The following is a 12,542-nucleotide window of genomic DNA, read 5'->3' on the forward strand; positions in this document are numbered from 1 at the left end:
AACTTGCATGGGTTGATGTCAAACAGAGGTAAGAGATCTGGTGAGTCAAAGCCCAGAATAGGACGTCGCAATGGACTGCCGATCGCCCACCGGGTTAACCAGACTGAGACCTAGAAAGAAGGTTACCTGGATGGGTCTTACGAAATCGGCCCCAGACCTTGAAACTTATGTTGCCTTGCTGGGACTTACGCACTCGGCCCACAAACTTAGGATGATGTCATCTTGCTGGGACTTACGGCTTCGGCCCTCGACATGGCAACGATGACATCTTGCTGGGACTTACACATACGGCCCTCATTAGAATGATGTCACCTGATGGGTCTTACGCATTCGGCCCCGCCATAGTAAAGATGACATCTTGCTGGGACTTACACATACGGCCCTCACTTGAATGATGTCATCTGCTGGGTCTTACGCAGCCGGCCCCTCCATGATAAAGATGACATCTTGCTGGGACTTACACATACGGCCCTCACTTGAATCATGGCATCTGGTGGGTCTTACACACATGGCCCACAAACTTTGCATGATGATCTCCTGATGGGACCCTACGGCCTCTCTTCCAAGGGACACTAAGGAACCATGGCGGTCCACTGTAAGGGGACGCTGAAGTGACCTTCCCGCAAGGGAAGGGAATACACCACCACCACCAGTTATATGCATGTTTGCCTGTTCTTTTACCGATTCAGGGATCTTTGCAAGTACCGTGTTATGGTCAGCCTGTAGTGGAGCTTTGAGCATGGCCCAGGTCCGGAGCCGCATGGGGCAACCACCCAACGAAAAGAGCTTTCCTGAACCCAACTTACCATCCTCGATGTTTGTGACTGTAGGGGTTGCCGCAGTTCAACAACCCATTAGTGGCAGGGATGAAGAGGAGATACCTTGGTTTATAGTTTAACGTAGCTGCCCCTAAACGAATGCCTTGCATACTGTAGATACTAACTTCCTTAAGTGGACCATCTAATATTTCAGCCAGCTAACCTTAGTTGATATTAATGCTGCACTCTATTGTCACACTAAATTCCATCATCTGAAGAAAGGAGGCCATGGTCTAGCCAGCTGTGGCTCTGACTGAACTTCCCCCAAAAAACGATGGCCTGCATTGTCTCAAGTTGCTGATCAGAACCGCTGTTGTGGCGGTTACCCTAATCATATGAAACCCCTGCCATCCACGCTCTGTCCGTACCGATCCTGTTGCCAGATTCAGTTTGCAAAGACGCCATGTCCTGCTAGCCGCACGGAAACGCAGGTCCGCCTGAGATGAAGCATATGGAAAAAGAGCCTCTCACTCTACCGCAATCTCTCGTCAACATGCTGCGAGTGTAGTTTAGCTTGCATGGTGCTGCAATGCAGCTCCATCTTACGCGCAATTGTGTCGATGACTCGTCCCAATTAGTGTTTCTAAAAGGGGCCTGCACGTGCTTCAAAGAACTTCACTGCCAGCACAGTGGAGCAACGTCCCTTGTTGAAGACAACCCAGAGAACGACGTCTGGTTTATGAAAGCCGTTGGTTTGTTCATTTGTTTCCACCGTTCGCGGACATATTTGTCCCGTGTTCTCCTGCAGAACTATCGGACCCCTTAACCAGCCACCCGACGTTTGCAGAGATCTCCCGCCATGAATTAAAGTCCCTCTGGGTGTCCTTGTAGTTTGCCAATGACTGGTTGAATAAGTGGTCCTATTTCCACATTACTTCCGACAGAAGCTATTCAATCTGATTCATCGCTTAGCATCCTTTTAAATGCTGGTATTATGCGAAAAGGATGGATGGAAAGGATGTTAGCCAACCAATCGCATCCCGCAAGAACATCGGTCGCAAGAGGGTGGAACCAAGCACGCCCCTGCGTTTCTCTGAAAAGCAGGACCATAAACTAGGCTTTAGGACTTCATACCCGAAGATTTCTTGCTGCCGCAATGACTGTTCCATGTCCAAAGCAGGTGGTTGACGCGTCGCTGACAGGCCATCGGAGCTGGGTAACCCAATGCCGCACGGCTAGAGACCGCAGTTGACTGTCGAGAAAGTAGAGTTCCTTGAAAGCTTCCTGTCCAAGTGGTTATTAACTTCTTTTGCTTGAAAGCCTCGAAACCCATGTACCTGCATACAGACATACCATTATTTATTTTATTCTATTCTATTCTATTGCTAGTGGTCCTGTAGTGTATTTATTTATGCTATATGTTGAGGATTAAATATAATCATGCATGCTCACGCTAGACTGCAATTACACTTGAACAATAATTGAATAATAACGAGTGGAGGCCGTGTATGACCCGGAGCACACGAACTTGTTGATAAAAAGGCTGCACGCACTCTCAGGGTCACGTCCATACATGGGACTGGGTGACCATGGCTCACACGCAAAACAGCCTTAAAATGGAGCGAACCTGTTGCTAAAGAACTGCACGCACTCCCAGGTCAAATGTAGATAAAATAGAATATTTGAGACTAACATGTCTCACACACAAACTGTCTCGAGTATGCAGTGAACTCATGAACAACAGGAAACGTGATGATCCGAGAGCCTGAAGGGATGGACATCCCTGTGCTCCAATGGGGCTCTCCGAAGGTCATAAACAAGGAGCCGCCTCCATCATAGTGAACCAATCAAGAATGCTCTTAAGGACTATATATTCCGAGCGCACTTTGTATTAAGGGCCCTTTCAGTGCTGTTGCTAGACAGATTGCAACAGGTCCGTGCACGTATGACTGCAGGACTGAATACTCCGGTCACAAATAAACATTGTCATATTGCTTTGATTAAAGTCTCAAGTCTGGTCCTTGCTTTGCGTTCACGACATATACAGTATCTACAGCATAGCCTATAGAATAGTCCAGGTGAAGCAGTTATTATTGTAGTCAATTCGGTGGACTGAGCCTGAGGACTGTTTTGAAAGTTTTACGGTACTGGTGGCAGAACGATTACTCCCGTAGTTCGCGCTGAGATCGCTACCCAGCTCTGTACGAGTCTAGCTCATGCTCCCCCTCAGGGTATACATTACATTACACCGCAACAAACAACGCCAGGGCTACGTTTCTCCACCGTGGAGCGGTACTTTAAACAGTGCTTTACTTAACCAGACGCTGCGCTAGCATCACATAGAGGGCGGACGGATAAATGCTAACCGGGGTATAGCTTTGCATCGCGGAGCTTCAGCTGAGCGTGTCGTTACGTTAGCAGTTTAACGTGGATGGGGAGCGTCGACTTGCCTTACCGCGTGTTAGCCTTTTGAGAGGCTGCTATGCTGCTTGCTGGACGGAATGCTGCGTGTTTCCCAGGCGTTGGAGATGAAGGAGAGTCCCGTCCTCGATGTCCCGCAGTAGCTGGAGAGCCCGTCCGGGGTGTAGCGCTCTCCCGGTTAGCCCGCGTAGCGGGTGCTTGTCGCTCCCTCAGAGAGATATAACGTAACCCCTTAACAACAACCCGACTGTTTATGCCCTGGCTCTTAATAAAGCACTTGTAGTTTGGCTTCCTTCTTACTTATTTGTACTCTCTTGCTTCTTGTTCTGTACCCTCTGCTGAATGCATTTATTGTGCCTTGGATTATATCTTATGGTGAATGACGTGACATAAAAACATAATGGTCTGTTTCCGATTCACTCCGCCCGTCCTAGTGCGGTTGGCTCGCTCTCTGCCAGCTGTGAGCCTTACCCACTCACACCTGGGCAGAGGAGGCTTGGTACCGCGCTCTTACGTTTAGCGTAACTGCTTCCTGCTGCGCCTCGTAGGCGAGTGCTACTACACCGGTACCTCGGCGGGCTGCACGACGGCTCAGATTATTGATTTCGTTTCTCCACAATCGATCATCGTCCAATCGGAGTTTAGAGTTTACCGCAACACTGTGTTGCCGGACCCGCTAATTGAACGCTTTGCTTTGCTTCGCCTCGCTTCAGCTACACGCTGAAATGACAGCTGACAGCCAACAGAGAGGAGAACACATTTAAAGATTGACAGCAACAACGTGATTGGCTTAAGGAAACCGTGTGTAGAATCTGATTGGTTACTAAAATGTGCACGCCCCCAATCAGCTGTTACTTAATTACAAAGGAGGCGAACAGAGTCAGACCGGTTGTCTTCCTGACTGAACTTGCGCTTAAGCTACATTTAATATCTTCCTCCGATGCTTGTTTGAACTTGAACAGTCTTTAAAATGTTTTTAAAGTAGCATGCATGCCAGTTGACCTGGTGAGCTGATTTTGTTGTATACTGCCCTAATGTAATCCTACAATAATGCTGTTATGTTTGTTTTTCTTTTCCTCAGAGTCTCCCAACGGGTTTACTCCAAAGCTGAACATAGCTCATGTGCAAAATGGAGTGTACAGAACCATTGGAAAGATGATGTCTACCATAATAGTCCAAGGTGGTGAACCACCAGCATTCCTTGCACCACACGTAGTGGACTACATTGTGACTGAAGATATCCTGCAAGTACGTGTCACTCCTGATGACATAGCTGACGCGGAGTTAAGGGATTCTCTGAAGAGTTTGCTGTTACATGAAAAGGTAATTTCTAAAGTTTGTTTAAATAGTAAATTCTGCAATTGATCTCATCTTCAGGTCAAACAAGCAAGCACAGTGGATGAGCTAGCGGAAGCGCTGGACTGCTGTGAGACATGGAGATTTCAGATTCACTCAATCAACTGATGGATGGTCTGTCCTACTATGGAGTAAGTGTAAGTAAGTAATGTATTACTTATGAGACAAACATCAACCATGGTGTACAAAACAGCTAGTTCTGCAACAAAAACTATTCCCATGGTTCCTTTCTTCCCCCCGAAAGGTACTTCCACTTCTGAGGGAACATCGTAGCATGAGAATCTTTCTTGACATGCCTGAGAAGAGAGATGAGGTCACAGCAGAAGTTCTTGCTTGCGTCTTAAAGCCAAGCTACTCTGTCCTGGGAAGCAACAAAAGGCCAAAAGAGGAGCTCATGGTTGTAAAGTTCAGAGAATTTCTCCAGTGTGTGGAGAGTAAGTGGGCACATGCACTCTTCACTTCATGCCACTTGTGTCTGTAGAGACCGTGTGCTAATTATTTTGAAGCTGCAATAATGTTGTTCTCATATGTGGGTTGTTTTGTTTTCTTAAGATAAAGAGCTTGGTGAAATCCTTGGGGCCAGAACACTGACTGAAGAAGAGAAGGACTTTGTTCAGAACTTGGGCCTCGGTCACATCCTGGCTTTTGCAACAGGGACCAGCAAAATTCCAGCTGTTGGATTCCAGCCAAATCCCAAAATCGTCTTCATTCATGACGAGATTAAGCGTCATCCGGTTGCGCACACCTGCTCAAATGAGCTTCTCATATTTGTCAATGCCAAAAACATGGCTGATGATGACGAATTTGAGTACTGCTTTGTGGTGGCCCTGATGAATGGAGGCTTGTTTAGCACCATTTAAGGACACTTGTAGTGACGGCACATTGTCACACATGGTTTAAGTGTGTTTCGACTACTAACCTGTCAACTGCATTGTATATTTATGTTCCAGTGGCTATAGTTAACTTTACAATGTTTAGGATAACCTACAAATGTTGCTGTTATGGTTTTGTAGGAAATGATCCAAATAAAGACCAGATGTGAGCAGAAACTTTTTTTATTAAGGTTACACTCAAAATATCTGAAAAATAATGATTCCAAAAAGGGTTAAATTAATTCAAAATTCCATCAAGAGAAGGAAAAACAAAACAAATCAAAACTTATCCCACATGGGCAGACACTTAACAGAAAAAGCGGGTCTCTAACAGGCTTTAGATGACGACCAGACAGGGAACACATGACACAACTTCAATACCCTAGGGGAACCAAACAAGTAACAGTAGAAAATAAGCAGACTGATCAACAGAACATGTATGGTAAATGTTGATGGGAAAATCCAAGAGGGCATTACTCAGAATGCAAATGTGAGCTTACAATTTTACTGAAAACAAACTGCTGCACTCTTTGAAATAATGTCTTTCCATTATTATGGTCATTTTCAAGAGGGTTTACAGTGAGGGAAAGCTCCTGTAAATCCCATCTTTGTAATGGGCAAAATGAATCTACTCCATAAATAGGAGTTGGTGCTGCGGGCTCATTACAGAGCTGTTCTAATGCAGTGTCTGGGTTGTGGAGGTTCTGCAGATGGCGGTCTAATGTGAAAAGCTGCAGAGGGGTTCGGTTTCCCTCTGAGGACACTGAATGATTATTAAAAGCAGCCCCGAATTCATTTAATGTGCGATTAATTCTAGGAATGTAAACATAATGAAGAGCAAATATATCTGTTTCATTGTCCAAGTCTAGCACATTCATTGACTCCAGTTCATAAAAAATGGGTGAGTAGACATGACTGCAATTATTATTTAAGTCCCTGTTAAAACGTTCAATGCGCTGGTTATGTACAGAGCTTCCTGTTAAAACAGATTCTTCTCCTCTGCTTTCCCGCATATCCTCCCAAACAAGAACATTCTCTCCCCCCAAGTCAGTTCTGATATGCAGAGGTCTGCCAAACTGTCTTATTGCTGTAGTGAAAAGCTGTTTAACGGTTTCAGACCGATTGTTGTTAGAGCACTGGAGAAACATGAGCATCCTACTGTAGCCGTCCATTGCACCATGTACAACTAATTTCCATCTTATCAGTTTATGGTTACCATCCAGGTGCCAGATAAAATTTGGACATGGCACAGAATAAACACGCCTGGATATCGTTGTTCTCCGCCTGGACTCAACACCCCCAGAATCAACCCTTTTAATTGACTCTCTTAATCTCTTTCTTTGCACCACAATGTCCCTTGAACGCAAATGTCCATTAAGCATGACCTCTCCCACATGAGGATGTTCTGCTTTAATCTGAGATACTGCAGAATCTAATTCCTCATCACTAAATTGTACAAACTTTGTTCTTGAGATGTTGTGCTCCCTCATGAGTTTGTACAGGGTTGGTCTGGAAATGCAGAGGATGGAAGCAACTTCTGTCAGTGTGGTCTTTAATGACAGCACATTTTCGATATCTTGTTTGGAAATGGAGCTCTGCTGTCCAAGGTTACCATCCTGGAAGAACAGCAAAGTGGATACTTGAAACATAATACAGCTTTGAATTACAGTCATTCACTTTTTACTTAAGATACCAAAAGATTTAAGTTCCAACAACCGTGTTTAAACGATTTCAATTGTGACTGAACAGAAACAAACATTCTCTATCTAACTTGAAAAATTAACTTAATGTATATGGGCAATTGACTCTTGCAAATGTATGAATGCAACATTTCTGACAAGATATGACCTAGATAATTCATAGATTTGCAATTGCAGCTACATACTACTCAATGGTACCCGCAGGACCTCGTTTGAAAACGACTAAAAAACACGCTTACAAAAAATGACAGGTCTTGAATTTGGTGAAAAGATGGAGGTTTTGATAACAACAAAACAGGCTTGGTCCAGGTCTCTGATGAATTCAAAACCTACCGATCTCTGTGATGTGGTCGCTGTACTTTGTGATGAAATCACTGCTGATACCTAAAGAAATTAAAACATCACATTAATGCAGTGCTCCAAATAATAACATTTGCTATCGACACAGGCACGTCATTAGTTGATTAGGTAGAGTTTTTATTTTTAGTATGCAGTATTGCATACATTTTATTAATTGGTCTAATTTATGAACCGGGTCGTCAGTTCCGTTAAAATAATCAGCAACAGCCAAATCAAGAAAAAACTCGTATATGTACAGTCACTAAATGTTAAGCTCCTATAAGTATGTAACGCGCCTTGTTTCATCAAAAGCATCCACCGGACACGTGTGTTCGCGCTGTATGTTGCCTAGTAACGAGCGTACGCCGAGGGGAAAACGATACGTGCGCAGCATCAACGTTAGCAGGACAACTTGTTTGGCGTGTCCTTATCAAAGTGTGGCGTGTGAGGTGGTTGAAATGCGTGTGTCTCACGGATAATGCGTGAGGCTTGACAACCCTACAATGAGTTTATTATTTTAGAAAACGGAGCAGGCAGGTCAATATGGATCTCTGCTGGCCGACCGTCTGCCGAATAGCCATGAGCTGTTAAACGGGTCTTCATCTCTACGCCTGGTTCCGGCGGCGCATAGCTCTCAGAAGTGGATTCAGCCTACTAGCTAATCTGAAAGAGCTAAGCTAAACCCAGGAGGCGCATAGATGCCGACGCGTCACTTAGTCGAGGCGGGCCGTAGTCGGTGCACATGAACCATCGCTGCCACCAAAGTAACAGAGCATTCTGGGCTGGTGGAGGATGCACTCATGACACAGTACCAACACCCTTTTGCCTATAACCACCCGTATTCCCCTACGGCAGCATTTTAAGGGACATAATATCTTAGACGTAACACACTGAACACGAGACAGTCCGTATAACAACAACACAGAGATATATAGAATTCCACCCATCAAATCCTAAAACCAAACTGATTGTCCAAGATTAAATTACACCTTTCGATAAAGCTGTCAAGTCTAGAGTTAAAAACCTTTTCTAAGATTTTAGAGAATTGCGGTAAAAGGGAAACAGGCCTATAGTTTGTAAAGAGATGTTTATCTCCTGCTTTGAACAGAGGAATTACTTTTGCCACTTTCATACTATCCGGAAATTGTCCAGTTTGCAACGATAAGTTACAGATGTAAGGTAACGGCTTAGAGATACTTTCAATAACAGTTTTTAAAGTTTTCATGTCCATGTCATGGTAATCTGTTGAGGTCTTATTTTTACACCCTTTAACAATGTCCAGTATCTCCTTTTCCTCCACAGGACTGAGGAACAAGGACATAGGATTTGTGTCTTATCAGTTCACAATTATAGTTTTCAACGTTTGCAATTTTTGCAGCAAGGTTCGGTCCACTATCTACAAAGAATTTATTAAATGTTTCGACTACTTCATTCATATTATTTAAAGTGTTATCCTCATCTTTGAAATATTTTGGATAATTAATCGTTCTTGGTTTATTTCTAATTATACTATTTAAGATGTTCCATAAACGTTTAATATTATTCTTATTAATATCTAACAACTTATTATAATAATCCTGTTTACATTTTCTAATGATACCTGTCAGTTTATTTTTATATTTCTTATATTTATCCTCAGCTTCTTTTGTTTTGTTATTTATAAAGTTTTTGTAAAGATTATTTTTTTTCTTGCAAGCATTTAGTAAACCTTTAGATATCCATGGTGTTTCTTTACACTTTCTGTTTTTACAATATTTCTTCATTGGGCAGTTTTTGTCGTATACCTTGTGGTTAAACAGATCGATGTTGAGGTCTCCCCCCACAAACATGACTTTATGATTTAGTCCTGGAAAGTGCTCCTCCATCCAATTAGAAAAAACATCTATATCAGACCCAGGTGTTCTATAAATAGAACTCACAATAATATTTTTCTTTTTTTGCCTTGTAATTTCTACAGTAAGGCATTCAAGTGTATCATCCACCACCATTGTCTTATTCTCCATTACTTTATAACTATAGTTGGAGTCTATAAACATTGCTACGCCCCCACCATGCTTGTTCTTTCTGTTCATACTTACACATTCATAACCATCAATAGAAAACTCAAATTCTCTGTCATTATTAATCCATGTTTCTGTTATTAGAATGACACTGAATGGTGTGGAAAACTGTTTTAAGAAGCTTTTGATGTGGTCAAAGTTTGCATAGAGGCTTCGACTATTGAAGTGGATTACAGTGAATGCCTTAACGTTCTTAAGTTTACTATTGTAAAGATCCTCTGTATAGTATTGACAGTCATTGGTAGCTCTAGAAAAAAAGTTATTTTCAGGGTCGATGTCGATCTCAGTGTTCTGTAAGTCGTATTGAGAGAATGTAAAATCCTGGGAGTTTGCTTCAGCAATTCTCCTTATTGAAAAGTCCAAGTCGGTGTTTCCTATAGAACTATATGTATTACTAGACATGTGAAATTATGTGCTTTTACATACCAAAATCCATACGTTTTTCCCGGTGTTTATACTGGATGTGGTGTACTGCTGCGTGGACGTATAATGAGTTTGTCATATCTCAAGAAGGCGATCTCCCCCCTTTCTCGTGCAGCTCTCAGCTCCGGCATCAGTTCTTTACGTTTTCTTTTTATTAATTCGGTGTAGTCCTCGTTAATGAAGATTTTTGTTCCTTTGAGTCGTTTAGCGCGCTGCAAGATTTCCTCTCGATCCTTCCACCGCAGTAGTCTGGCGATGATGGGTCTCGGCCAGTCTCTCCCGCTGCCCGGTTTCGCTACGCGGTGAGCCCTCTCCACCTCGACCGCGTGATGTAGCTGGAGCTTCTCCTTGAATATTTCCTTCACTTTTTCCTCGGCGTCGGCCCAAGTCTCTCCGGGCGACTCCAACACTCCCTCAAAGACCAGATTGTTTCTGCGGCTCCGTCCCTCCAGATACTCCAGTTTATCCGTGATAATGTGCAAATTGTCACATACTTTATAAAAATCGGTTTGCAAAGTGTTTGTGCGCTCCGTGAGTTTCAGATTCTGTTCTTTTAAAGTTCCCACCTCACCTTGCGTGAACTGCAGGCTTGTTTTTAGCTCTTGAATGTCCTTTGTCTGTAAATCCAATCGGTTGTTAGTAGATTCCATTATTATTTTTATGAATCCTCTAAAGTTCTCCTGTTGTTGATGGAGCAGATCCTTAAAGATGTCCTTTTGTTTATCCAGTAACTCAGTAATTCGACTCAGGCTTACGTACTCCTCTTCCGTTGTCGCCACATCTCCCTGTTGCTTCGTCTCTGATCTAGTCGGTTTGGGCATTTTTCTTTCCTCTCTCTACAAAAACTTGTTTGAATGAAATTTCGGTCGTGTATGTAACGTAATATCCAAACAAATGGCGACGGGCTTTAGCTGCTGGGTAGCAAACATTGTACTTGGAAAAGTTGTATTTACATGATTTTGTCTCTAAATGTTTGAAAAAGTGACATGTGAATATTGTCCTGCTTTTTTTATTCATATGATAACGCTAAATGTACGAAAACTGCGCAGGATTTTAGAACGTGCAACATTTTACAAACGGCGCCCCATAGGTTTCAAGGATAAAAAAGTAGCATGGAAGAAGAAGACATTGTTTGAGCAATAACTCTCAGATAACTTCAAATAGAGCCACTGGTGATGATTGTGTTCATAAGTGCTTCTCTTTGGGGTTGTCTTAGTGATTTGAATCAGATGGAACTGAATGAAGTGCAATACTCCTCTCTGTGTCCACATTTGGTCTTCATGATTACCCTTACAAAAACACTCACTTTGGTTCTTAATACAGTAAGTGCTTTTTGTTGGGGTAGTTTTGTTGATCTCTGACTATTGTGTGTTGGAGTTGTGTTTCATTTAAAATGTCCTGCCTGAATCTTGTCTAAATCTTAAGTCCTTAATTTTGCATGGGATTTATCTTCAGGTCAGTTGTCTTTTACTTCACAAGTCACCATGGGACCTCATGGTAGAAGGTGCCTTCCAGAGTTTGCATTGCTTCAAAGTACTGTTGATCGAGCTGCAACTGATGGCCACCAAGTAGCAAAGAGTTGCACAATGCCGAACGATTGCAGTGATTGACCACTTATGAAATGCAAATGGTATGCATTCATTTAAGATAACGGTTGCCTCTTCATTATTCCATTGTCTACTTACACGGTCTAGACCATTGAAACTCCATCAAATAGTAGGTGGAGTTTATGTGACTTGGTTGGATTGAGTATTTAAGATGGGTAAATCAGTGGAAGAAACACAAGTTTCACGGCTTCGAGGACACAACACAGAGGATGCGACGAGGGATCCAGCTGCACTACAGGTGAACTCATCACAGCTCACTGGAAGTCTTAAATGTTGCCTCAACTTGAGCATTGGCTTGTGTTTGAATTCAGTAAGTGCTACTTGTTGGGGCGGTTGATCATGACAAATACTACACACCAAAACCGAAGATAAAGGTCAATGAAATCCAATTCAGATAACCTCAAACTGGGACACTGATGATGTTTCAGTTCATAAGTGCTTCTCTTTGGGGTTGTCTTGTTTGAGTGTTCTTCAACAGAGAGCGGTTTCAAGGATAAAAAAAGTAGCATGGAAGAAGAAGACATTGTTTGAGCAATAACTCTCAGATAACTTCAAATAGAGCCACTGGTGATGATTGTGTTCATAAGTGCTTCTCTTTGGGGTTGTCTTAGTGATTTGAATCAGATGGAACTGAATGAAGTGCAATACTCCTATCTGTGTCCACATTTGGTCTTCATGATTACCCTTACAAAAACACTCACTTTGGTTCTTAATACAGTAAGTGCTTTTTGTTGGGGTAGTTTTGTTGATCTCTGACTATTGTATGTTGGAGTTGTGTTTCATTTAAAATGTCTTGCCTGAATCTTGTCTAAATCTTAAGTCCTTAATTTTGCATGGGATTTATCTTCAGGTCAGTTGTCTTTTACTTCACAAGTCACCATGGGACTTCATGGTAGAAGGTGCCTTCCAGAGTTTGCATTGCTTCAAAGTACTGTTGATCGAGCTGCAACTGATGGCCACCAAGTAGCAAAGAGTTGCACAATGCCGAACGATTGCAGTGATTGAC

Source organism: Pungitius pungitius, chromosome 8 (assembly GCF_949316345.1).
Source record: "Pungitius pungitius chromosome 8, fPunPun2.1, whole genome shotgun sequence".
NCBI classification, from domain to species: domain Eukaryota; kingdom Metazoa; phylum Chordata; class Actinopteri; order Perciformes; family Gasterosteidae; genus Pungitius; species Pungitius pungitius.